Source organism: Atractosteus spatula, assembly GCF_055471065.1.
Source record: "Atractosteus spatula isolate fAtrSpa1 chromosome 10 unlocalized genomic scaffold, fAtrSpa1.hap1 SUPER_10_unloc_1, whole genome shotgun sequence".
In the NCBI taxonomy this organism is placed as follows: Eukaryota; Metazoa; Chordata; class Actinopteri; order Semionotiformes; family Lepisosteidae; genus Atractosteus; species Atractosteus spatula.
Window position 1 is genome coordinate 202,986 of NW_028296612.1, and position 12,607 is coordinate 215,592.

Below are 12,607 nucleotides of genomic sequence, written 5' to 3' on the forward strand. Positions count from 1 at the left end.
TTGGACAGACCGCTCTGAGACATCTGCGTTCAGTAAGCGCTGAGCCTGCTCTCAGAGCAAATTGCCTCTTTTACATAGCAGCCCCGACACTGAGATTGTAAGTTTCTCAGATTGTAGGCTTCTACCTGGCTCGTGTAAATGTTATTCAAGCTCCTCAGTAATAGATGTCTATTATGTAATGAAATGCACCTGAAAGCAAACGCTGGGTCTGTTTCCTTTCCAGCTCAAGTCCAATAGCGGTTTTTTTTTCAAGTGACATTTACAGGCATCAGACACTTTTTAATAAAACAAAAGTATCCTGAAACTCCCTAACTTTCAGGTTTGTTTAAACCTGTAATAAAAAGGGATCTGAAACTTCCAGGATTTCATTCTCTGATGTAGCTGTCTTTCAAGTCGGACGTGATGTTTCGCAGATGTCGACTGTGCCTTTTCTCTTGTGTTCAAGGGTATTCGCTGTGTGAGCTCCTCACTGCGTGTCCTGTACTGCTCTTTCATTTAGATTATCTATGTGGTGTACAGACAGAACCCAACCGCATGGTGAGAATTCCGGATTCAGCACCAGCAGAACCTGAAAAACTAAGAGCTGACCCCGACGTGATTTGAACACTCAGCCTTCAGATCGGTAGTCAGACGCGCTACCGCTGCGCCACGAGGTCACACCGATCCTCCCCCTTTTAAACCCCCAGAGGAGAAAAATCAGCGTCGCGAAATTTTTTTTTTCATTCTCTCCTGTGAGGAGCACCGCTCTTCTGAAGAGAGTATCTTCTTCCCAGACCACATTTCATTCTTCCTGCGCAGCCCTTGTGCAGGTGTTGTTCTCGATAACAGATCCAGGAACACTGATTGTTATTCTATTTGTTTTTGAATTAAGTACCCCATGGTGCAATGGTAGCACGTCTGACTCTAAATCCCGAAATTAAGTTTTCAAAGTACATGGGAGTCAACTGATATTGATCAGGTTCTTCTGCTGCTGCTGAACCCACAGTCTTCACCTTAAAGTCAGATTCCCTAAGCCTGCTGACCTTTTATGTCCCATCCCTTCTCGTAAAAACTCGTATTTTCACAGGGTACCCTTCAGAAAACGCAGTATAGAATGTAAAAAACTCCAGTAGTAAAAATTTTACGGAGTGTATCACTTTCACTGAGACCGAGGAGTGTTAAGCTGTTTATGAGTCTTTGTGGCTCGGCTGTTAACCAAAAGGGTGGTGGTTTGAGCCTTCCCAGGGACGCTATGAGCCTTTTAATGTACACACCCTCCTCACTTCATTTCTCCATGGCCGGTCTTGTACCGCATTCAAATACTGCCCGAAGAAGGCAGCAGGCTCGTAAACATAGCTCACTGTGTATATAATGAAAAAGCGAAGGTTAGTTTCTTATCTACATGTTGCAGAGCCTTACGCACCTCGTACCAGCAGCTGGGGTTTGATCCCTGCACGGGCTATTAGTTGAAAGACCATTGTGTACGACGTGCAACAGATTTATTAAGCTGGCTTTTATGTTTCACACTATATTGCGATCTTGAAACCAAAATTATTAGAAGGAAAGCTTTTTTACACTGACGTTACTCCTTTTAATATAACCCAGATTGTGAAAACAACTCCGCCCTGTCAAAAGAAAATGTTACACAGAAGTTGGAAAGCACACTCTCAATCCATCTGTATATTTGATTTCCACGATCCGTTCAAGGCTGCTTAGTGCTTCGCAAGCAAATCATTTCAGGGAAGAAACTCAGTTTAGTGAACTACTGTTGTATTTTCACTCATTGAATTTGATCGTTGTACTCTCTTTGCATTCTCAGCAATAATATTTCAAAATTACAGTTCGGATGTATTGGAAAACTTCACAAGCATTATTAGGTTAGTATTGTAAAATTGTATTTTAATATCTTGGTTTATTTACCTTCATTTTATTATAGATATAACCATAAATGTTGTTAAGCATATTGTACTTTTGTCGTACTTTTTAAAACATTTAAGCTGAGGACTACATGCAAGACATCTGTAAACGAAGATATAATTACAATAAAATTGGCAATTAACAGAAAACCACAATTTGTATAATATTTTTCATTGATATCGATGATCAGTTGAAGGATTTGAAGAAACTATCAAAGAAACAGCAGATGATTTTGGTTTTGAACCCATCTTTACACCTCAATAATCCATTTGTCCTCGAAAAAAGAAAAGACAGGCATATTTTGAGTCTCATAATTATCCTCTTCTCAATCCAAAAGAAACGTATACATTTGATTGCTTCTGTAGTATTTTGGATTTTCTTACGAAGATCTCACAAAGTATTACCAGGATCTATATTTAGCTTTCGGTAGCGATAACACTGCTGATATTGATTGAGTAAAAATCTATGATGTATTGACAGCTTTATCTGAAGCGAGAAGTCCTCGAACGCCGCTTATGAAGTGTTGGGATTCATACCAAGAAATACTTTTTGTTTTCCCACCCAAAATGCTGCTATTGCATTACACATTATATGAATATTACCAGTTTTGGTAGATTCTGGGTGCGATTTTCCAAAACTGAAACTACAAAATTATTTAAGATGAACCATGTCCGAAAATTGTAAATCATGACTAATATTAATATCAACTGAAATTACTACAGAAAAAAGATTTAACCGAAATATTCATAAGCCTATGCAAGCCTAAAAGTAGAACAATTAAATTCATATAACTTTTATTTATTTTTTTTTTAAATGGGCTCACACACCTGAAGACACTAACGTTTCTCTCCGTTAGAGTATGTGAATAACAGTTTAACCCAAAATGTTTGTAATTGTGATTTTGTTCAAATGCAATAAATCGTCTATCAGCAGTAAGAAATTATTAAGAAAGTAAGAAATTGTTTTATTTCATAAACTGTAAGACGTGAAGAGAGTTTACAATTCGTATCCTTCATTTTGTCTTTTAACTTAAGCGTTCAGGATCCAAGCCCGTGTGTGGACGGTTGTGTTTCTTGAATCTCTTGTAATCATCAAAAGTCGTTGTTTAGTCCTTCAGTTTTTTCTCGAGTTGTACCATGGATATTTTATACGATGCAGCTTTCAGCTCAGTGTGGAGTGCAGAAGGAGGACTCGCTCGCTGAACGATCTCTCAAGAAATCCCGGGTGAGATTCAACCGGTGGCTTCTTCAACAGCCACGACAAGTCTGAGGACTTCCTCTGAATTTCCTGAATATGACGTTAAATTAGTTCGAATAATTTGGTAGTTAACACAACTAAACGCTTTGGAGGTATATTTAAAACAGCAGAGCAAGACTTCAGGCACTTCGAGTATGCATGAAATTAATTGTGTAAACCTGGATCTATATGAACAAGAGTTCTCTTGTTCATAATATCTTTTTATATTTGTTAATTGAATATATCAATTGAGTATATCTGTTATATTTTTGAATGGGATGGGACTGTACACTGGTGGTTCCCAGGGGAAAACGGGGTTATTGAGCCATTGGACATTCAGAGAGTATATGTTGTGTGGGCGAATGTAACCGTGTGAGAAAGTAAAAAAATCGTCTTAAATGATCAAAGAATAAGTTGGGTGGGTGAATGTAACTGTGCTCTAACAATCCTCTTAGATGAAGCGCTACAGATGCAGCCCCTGAAAGTGTATTCGACTTACCTGTATAGTACTGCTGACACAAATGTAGCCTCTACATCAGACAGAAAAGGCAATGTGTTTGCTTAATCGCGTGAAGGATCTCCTTGTGAATCTGTCTCATTCACCAATGGAAATAGAAGCCATTACAATACGATACATGTTCACCTTCAACCCCACAGCTGCCGGACGTGCTTGTTTTGGGACTATTTGCAATGAGTATCGCATTAGTAGGTATGTGTCCTTAAAAATGTAAGGGACATTCAGTTAACGGGACAGAGACAAAGTAATAATCCTATTTTAACGTGTCCTGCATTTTAACTTACTGAACAGATAAATTGAAATGTGCTGATTTAGAGCCCCTGCAGTTCATGCAAATAAGAACCACAACAATACTCCTGAGCCCTGAGCACCACACTGAGCACACGATCAGCTAGGCTCTTACTTGTTCAGCATGACTTCTTGTTGCAGTTGAGCTCAGAGCTGGAGATGATCTCCATATTCTACCACACTAACTAGTCCTAAACGTAGCACACAGTGCACACTTTTTTTAAACAATTTAAAGTATTACACAAAGGCTGTAAAGCACACTCTGAATCGATCCGAATATTTGATTTCCGCGATCTGTTTAGGCAACAACAGACAACGTGGCGCTTCTCCAGCAAAGCATTTCTCAGTTTTGTGAACTACTGGTGCTTTTAACAAAGCACTGTAAGGAGCTTGTCAGGATAGCCGAGTGGTCTAAGGTGTTACACTCAAAGACTCCTGTCTTTCCATTGCTTGGGTGTTCTGGTCTCTGAGTAGCAGTGTGGGTTCAAATCCCACTCCCGACAGCTGCTCTCTCTTCCCTCTCTTGCATTTTTTCCGTCTTGTTGTGCCCGCTGACAATGACAGGAATAGGAAAATGGAGAAACCAGTTTGAGGGCACATGATGGGCAGGGAAATGTTTCGTGAACACTTATACGTTATTAGCAGAATGTCAAATAGGCTTCGATTTCTGCCTTAAAAACTGTTTGGGGTGCCTGTAATCGAGTAAAGATTTACGGCCAAGCTATGCATTAAAAGGTGAAAGACCGAAATATAAATCCAGAAGAAGATTTATTAAAACGCGCGTGTCCTCCCTCCATTATGACCTTCATACACTCCTCTTAACATTAAGCACTCCTCTTAACTCTTAGCAGAACATTAAAGCTTCACAGACGGAAGCAGTACGCCAGCACAACCGACATTAAAACACAGTACGATTTGCACTGACTGGAAAGTGATCTCAGCAGACGTTGTTCCCTGCATAACGCTAAAGGTGGCAAAGCGCATTTGGGTTGAGAGGACGCAATACAGCTTTTGTTTCCTGCCTTGATGTCAAGCTGACAAAGTATCTCTAAAAACTTTGCTTAGGTTCTCAAGAGACTGTCAAAACAAAATTCCACTGATTGCTTTCCAAGTCAGAAGAAAAAGGGTCACAGAAGCATCTGGCAGCGGTGGGATTCAAACCCACACCCCCAAAGAGACTGGAGCCTTAAGCCAGCACTTTATATAAAATATTCTTTACTCAGCAGCTTATTAAAAACAGCTCCCATGATGTTCAAACCGACACTGTCACGGCTTTGTGTTCTGAAACTCTTTTTCTCGTGCTTTTATTCAATGTGGCACAATGCACTGGGATAGAGGTATTCTGTTCACAAACTAATAGCTTTTAAACCACAGCACCCACAATGCTGCAAGTAAGTGTTTTGCACACTAAGCAGGTCCTCTGACTTTTCCCAGCTTTGTTTTGGGTTGTGGAACCTTTATTTTTTTATGATTTTTTGAAGAGAACACTACAGGTAATACACTGGGACAGGTGGGTCGTCTTCATGGCTCAATAGCATTTCAAATACAACAGCCACACTGCTGAAACCAAGTGTTTTACACACCAGACAGGCCCCCAAACCGTTTTTATGATTTTCTGAAGGTTGACTGCTGAGGATAGGGATCCAATGCGGTGCCCTTGGTAGGGTTGGCGTGAGACGCAGGCGTAGTCGGAGTAAACAGGCAGGGGTCCGAGTCCGGGAAGGCGTAGTACAGGCGTAGGCACAGAATCGACAGGCGAAGGCGTAGTTGAGGGACTGGCAGGGGTCGGAGTCCGGGAAGGCGTAGAAGTTGCATCGGTGTGGATTCAGAAGGCAGAGGCGTAAACGAAGAGACAGGCTGGGGTCAGGATCAGAGAAAGCTTAAAACAGGCGAAGGTACAAAATCAAGTGGCTGAAGCGGTAGTCGGAAAAGCGGAGTCGAGGTCCAGGGGAGAAGTCGTAGTAAGGCAAAGGCGTAGTTAGTAGGTAAGCTCCGGGAGAGAATCTCAATCGTGAGCAATGACCGGGGGACAGATGAGGGTTTAAGTAGACGACTGATTGATGTGTGCACGTTTGGTACGGGGAGAGCTCGTGGGAATGCGGGAGCGCTTGCCTGCGTGAGGGAGATTCGTGACAGAACCAACAGAATCAACCTGAACTCATAGAAAAACAAGAATGCCCCCGAAACACCTGCACCCCCCTCCTGGACCACTCTGGTATCAACACCCCCAAACCCATCCATACCAGCTAACAAGACTCAGAATCGGTGCAACCCTTCAACCTGGACCAAGAGCAGGATGGGACAAGAACCTGAACCACACTACGTACACAAGTTTGTATTTTTTGGCTGAAGATGAAAATGTCTAACATAGATTGTTTTGGTTCTAGCAAACAATAATAATAGTTGTTAAAATCCAAACACACATAATGAGATCACTCTCTGTCAGTATGTGTAATATTCTGGGTCTGGGCTCCTCTGTATTTGGGCTAAAGAGAGTTCAACAACATTATTAAATGCACTGACATCATAATCTGACAAGAGACATTGTTTAGGGGAGACTTGACCACCCACTGTCCCCCTGGTATCGTGAAGCTCATTGTCATTTAGTTTACCAAAACCAGAATCACTTGGGTTCATCAATCATTTGATAATTTTTCAGCATGGAATAAACCTATTACTTGTTCCTTGGAGACAATCTGCTGATAAGATATGATCACTATATTGACCATATACAAATTCTTGCATAAGGAATTCATATTTTGCATACACCGATCCCCCCGGAGTCCCAAGTGATTCTGGTTTTGGTGAACAGAATACCGCTATCCCAGTGCATTGTGCCACATTAAATAAAAGCACGAGAAAAAGAGTTTCAGAACACCTAGCTGTGTCAGTGTCGGTTTGAACATCATGGGAGCTGTTTTTAATAAGCTGCTGAGTAAAGAATATTTTAATCTTCCTGCTGTCAGTAGTATTGTGAATATAGTTGACCCTTACCTGAATGAAAACAGGACGTAAAGGAAGGGTTTCAGAAATCAAACAAAACTTTATTCCCGTGCTTACAGTCTGGGTAATTGGAGACTGCGCTGTTCTGTTTCGTATGGTCATATACGGGTTTTTCGCACGAAGCCGTATTGAACAGTATTTCTCGCGTTGTGAACGTGTGCACACAGCGGTCCCCCGGGTTCCAGTTAGTGCGTAATTACGCATCGATGAAAAGCCGGAGGTTTAAAAAAAGATAATTAGCTCACTGATAGTTTGATGTAAAGGCTGTGGAAATATCCACAAGTCGTGGTCTTTAAAATGCATTTGGTTTGAAGGCGTTCTGTGCTTCCATTGCGAAGATATCGACAAAAGAATATTCGTGCTTGGTCAAAAAAATGTCATAAAAACGAAAAAATAAAGGCTGAGAAAGCATTCACAATGTATTTTATACACAAAGGTAGTATTCTCGCAACTCTAAGAGGTTTCGTGTAAACGCTACAGGCGTGCCAAAATCGTTTTCAAACTTCAAGCTAACTTTACCCCGGTAAAGTGAATTTCCAGAACGCCATATTAAAGTCTCCCATCCGTTCGTTTCAAATACATGAATTAGATGAGTTCGGGTACTTTTCTGATGTATTTTAATAGTTTGGCACTGTGCCTTGTTAAATATGTCACAAGCAAAGTTTATCAACTTCACTTTCATGCGAGGTTTTGCGTGGATACAAAAACATTAGATGATATCTATAACACACGTGAAGAGTGAATCTGAATTAATCAGAATGCCTCGCTGCACCAGAATTGTTATCTACGTATTATAAAAATACATCTGGTGCATCTGAAGACAGAATAAAACCCAGAACTGTAAAAGGACGACAGACCATTAAACTGTCTGGTGATATTGCTGCATGGGGCGCAAGATCACAATAGAACACGTTATTGTAAAAAATGTTAACATTCGTGAATTAGTATTTTTTTAATTATACCAAATGTCCGTTAAATAATGAATGACGTTTTTCAGACCATAAACACTATTATATGAAAGAAAAACATTTACTATATATCCATTTAACTTGCTTTTTTAAAAAAAAACATTACAATACGGTAGATGAAAATTGTTGTTCAGCGCTCTTGTATTAAATATACTCTACCAGCCTTTTAAGTCATGTGACAGAAATAAAGTGTATAAAATTCGCTAAATCAAACAAAACACAAACGCTACGAAAAAGAAAAAAAATGTGTTTATCCTGCAATTTTATCTTGTTGAAACGTTTTTTTGTCCTCTGTGGCACTAACGGGCTAACGGTTAGGATTCCTGGTTTCCTGATTACATAGAAATGTGTCTCTCTTGCCTTACGATGTCCAAATGATCAGTTCAGTGTAGAAAAGAACACCGTAAAACCCCGTCAGGCGTGCGAAACGTATAAATAAAAGAGATCGCTTTGTTTCTGCCCGCTTTCTCACTGAAGCCCTTTGGTGTGTTAATAGAAGGTTATAACCGCTACACTGCGCGATGTGGGGAGGGGTGACTTGCAAGCAGAGTTGACCTTTGAGAAAGGACTCGTCTCGGGAATATATTTCCACATTTTGAAGAGATTTTCTCCATTTCTGTAGCCTGATTTCCACTACTGCTAGAGAGCTGTAGAATCTGGAATCACCTATCCAGCTCTGGGAACAGTGTGTAGATGACAGGTTTGTGACTTTCTCATGAGCACGGTATATGAATCCATCAGATTAAAGAGACTGTGAGCATTTGAATAAAATTAACGATAGTCTGTCCCAGTTTGCCGCGATGGTATAGTGGTCAGTACTTTGTGCTGTGACCACAATACCCGCGCTTTGAATCCGGGTGACAGCAGCCCAAGACAAGAGAGTTTCCTTCGTCTATGTTATTTCAGTGAAGGGGGGCATGCGTGTACAGCGAACGATCATCGAGTTGATGTATTGCCCATATAAGCAATGTGAACCAACACTGCTTTACAAAGGAGCACTGCCTGATCTTATAGTTGATAATCTGGAGACCAGACCGACCTCTTCTCTGACGAGAAGAAAATGACAGGAGCCGCAGTATTTAATATAAATAAGAGATTTCAATTTTCTGTGGCGCAACTAGTACCAAACACTTAATCTCGGGGTTGTGAATTCGAGCTCCACGCTGGTAAGAAATCATATAGGTTATGATAAATTTAAAAAGTAATATTATTAAACTTTCCCGATACCAGTTTGCAGGTGACATGTTCTTTATAAAAATAATCTTTAGTATGGGATCAATAACCGCGCCAGAACAAATATCGGAAAGAAATCGCCTGTCACTAAGAAATTTAAGTGAAGTAGAGACATAATCAGAAAACCTACATATAGGAAATGTTAGTTACTTTGTATGTGCTTTAGCGTTTTCTTTTATATACCGAAAAAAAAGTTCAAGGCGTTCTAGTCGCTGTTCTCCTCGTAGATAATCTCAACGAAATCACAATACAGTACAGGACACGCAGTGAGGAGCTCACGCAACGAATAGTCTTGAACATGCCAAGCGTAAAGGCACACTGCACATCTGCGAAATATCACATCCTAGTTAAGTTACAGATTATAGACTGAAAGCTAGGAAGTCTCAGATCACTGTTTTTATTAAAGGTTCAAGCAAACCCGAATACCTTTGCAAGAGACATTTCAGAATCTCAGTTAAATCCAGTACGATTGCTGGATCCCTCTAATTCGGCTATATCACAGATCTGCAGTCCACGATTAGAATACTTTAGGTGCGTTGTGTAAGACATACCGCCCAGAGCATTTCTAAGACAGGAAAAACATTTTCGTTACGAAATGAGATATACTGTACGTAGAGTGAAATGGTCTGGTACGAGTCCTAAGTTTGAATAGTTCAAAATAGACGAAAAGGGGTAATTACAGACTCTTTCGAAATGTAAGAACATTAAAGCTGTGCGGACCTTATCTTGATTTACCTAGTTTAATCGTTTTCAGAAAGTGTAATTGTGTTATTTTATGTATCCCTGACGATTCTACTGATGTTATAAGTGCTCTTGTTTATATTGAATCTATTTTGTTGTTCAAATAAAAAGTAAAAAAAAACTTTCCGGATGCGGCTGCTGTAAAAATAAAATGACAGCAAAGGCGTTGTACGTAGAGTTCTGAAGCCTGCTCCACAGAAGAACTAGCTGAGATGAAAAGTTCAATATTCTACTGACAGGGCTATTCCCGTCAACTCAGTTTCTTTCTGAAACAACGTTTTTCAAGAAAAAACTTACACTTACGCAAAATTTGAAATAAAATACTTGCTTAAAAGTGCAGATTATTTTTTTCCCAAAAACTGTAAAAGGAGAAAACCGACCCGTTGGAGTCTCTGTAGTACCATTGCTCAGTGCGGTCAGGTCGGGACTAAAATGATAGTAAGGTGGTGGTTCAAGCACATCTAGGCACGCCTTTCTCACTGTTCCATCGTGAACATCATCTAGAGAAAAAGTGGCATGTAATGTTTAATACATTATTGACCTTATTAATAATTTGAGGGAATACAAATGCTTTGCATGTATCGAATTACAGCACGTAACAACTGACTACCTGAGTCGATATCACCGGGCAATTTCCAATAACGACCAACATCAGAAACTTCAAGAAAAATAAGATTCCATATCTTGGAATGTAGGGCGGGAGAATTCATTTATACTCCTGTTGCATCTTGAGCTAAACTTTTTTTTTTAAAATATGACGCAGATTTGCTCAAGATACTTGTAATCGCCTTAAAGAGAGTTTTCATGAAAACGTACATCGGCTAGCTCTCCACTGTTAATTGACAGAACTTTTGAAGAAACTGTTCTTATATAAGCAACATACAAATTACACATCTTAATGAACATGAAGGGAAATCTATGGAAGCCCGTTTCCGCCAGGGAGTAAAAAAAAACGCGCTATGGTATCTCATTGTATGTCCTTTTTTACTTAAAAAAGGTCTTCTTTAGCTCAGCTGATAAGACCTGGGTTCGAGCCAATGCAGTGAGGCACGAACTAGGGTGGGAGCAGCGAAGGCACAAGCCCTAAAACCGAATCCTTTACAATAACAAAAGGACAGACAATGAAATATGGGCTATTTCGAAGTCGCAAATGTGAGATATAAAGTCGCAATTCTGAGATGCTAAGTCGGAATTCTGAGATACCATAGCGCGTTTTTTTTTTACTCCCTGGCGGAAACGGGCTTCCATAGAAATCCGGGTTGTGAATAACAACTGTCACTACACACGATTGAGTTCTTGAGGCTGGCATCCTGACAAGCAGTGGAGGATGCCCGTTGCTTTGTCAAAGGATTATTAACTACCACTGACAGTTCTTTTCTTATTATTACAGAAATTTCTACATTGCAAGACAATTGACGATTTAGATAAAGGTAAGCCGTGGTAAGCAAACCAGGCACGGACAGAGTTTGAACCCGCGCTCTTCGGTTTATGAGATCGACGCCTTACCACTTGGCCACCGCGCCCACCCTTTAATTTTCTTTTCCATCAAGAATAATATATTTTGAAAATAAATAAAAAAAATCTTTGTGCACAAATTGCAATGGCAGGAGTAAAACAAATATGATTATGATGTACAGTAATTGTTCACTTAGTGAAATACTTTTTTGGCCCACTGAATATAGTTCTTCTGTGGAGCTGGCTTCAGACTCTGCTTATAGCGCCCGTCAAATAAAATAGATATTTTATTTTTACAGGAAGACGCATTCCGAAATGTATCTCTGCAGTTTTAGAAAAGTTTTGAATGGCATATTTTATACAACGCACAAACCGTATTCTAATTGCAGACTGCAGATCTGTGCAGCAATCGTACTACATTTCACTGTGATTCTGAAATACTTCTAGAAAACATTCAGGTTTCCTTGAACTTTTAATAAAAAACGACTTCGCTTTCAATCTCTGATGTCACTGTAAACTCGGACGTGATGTTCCGCAGATGTGCAGTGTGCCTTCTTGTCTTATTCAAGTTTACTGGATTTTTGAAACGAAAATACAAACTGGACAGTTTCAGACAGATGAAGACTGATAAATGTCACTACAAATGACAAATTTGTATTGTAAATCCGCCGGGCTGATTTACCTGTCTGACCATCTCTCTCCTCCCTCTTTTGCAGTGAGCACTATTTTTTCATTTTCTTCCCTTGTAGTTTCCTCGCTCTTTTACTGTCCCTTTCTCCCACGGAGAGACGAAAAACATGCCGAAATCGTTTTCACTGTGTTTGTGCAACATCAGTGTGTGAAGGGAAAACAACATACGCAGCTCCAGTGGCGCAATCGGTCAGCGCGCGGTACTTCTACCGCAGTACCCAGCGGAGTCATGCCGAGGTTGTGAGTTCGAGCCTCACCTGGAGCAGTGTAGCCTGCCTTTAGCTACTGAAAGCAACTGTCCACTTTAGTTACTGCTACTTATAGGTCGTCCTTAACACCTTATCTAACGGGATTGTAGCCTGTTAGGTATTTGCTGGAGACCCGGTCTAAATTAACATCAAAGGAACAGGTAAAGGTTTATTCCACGTCACACCCGAACAAGGGTCCACGTTGTGTTTCCTTCTCTTTTCAGCGTGGAATAAACCTATACTTTTTCCTTTGCAGCTGATGTAGGTCACTACTTAATTTCCCATCAGCTGTGGACCCCCTGCTGGTCTCTACACAGATAGATGAGAGATAT

At 40.3% G+C, this 12,607-nt stretch overlaps 2 non-coding genes across 2 annotated transcripts; one reads left to right on the forward strand and one right to left on the reverse strand.

Annotated features, from left to right (window-relative positions):
• Positions 1-584: 584 nt before the first annotated feature.
• Positions 585-656, reverse strand: trnag-acc (transfer RNA glycine (anticodon ACC)). The gene has a single exon. It is a non-coding gene; the product is annotated as a tRNA-Gly (tRNA).
• An 11,542-nt stretch (positions 657-12,198) lies between these two features.
• On the forward strand, positions 12,199-12,292 carry trnar-ucu (transfer RNA arginine (anticodon UCU)). The gene is made up of 2 exons: positions 12,199-12,236; positions 12,257-12,292. It is a non-coding gene; the product is annotated as a tRNA-Arg (tRNA).
• Positions 12,293-12,607: the final 315 nt, after the last annotated feature.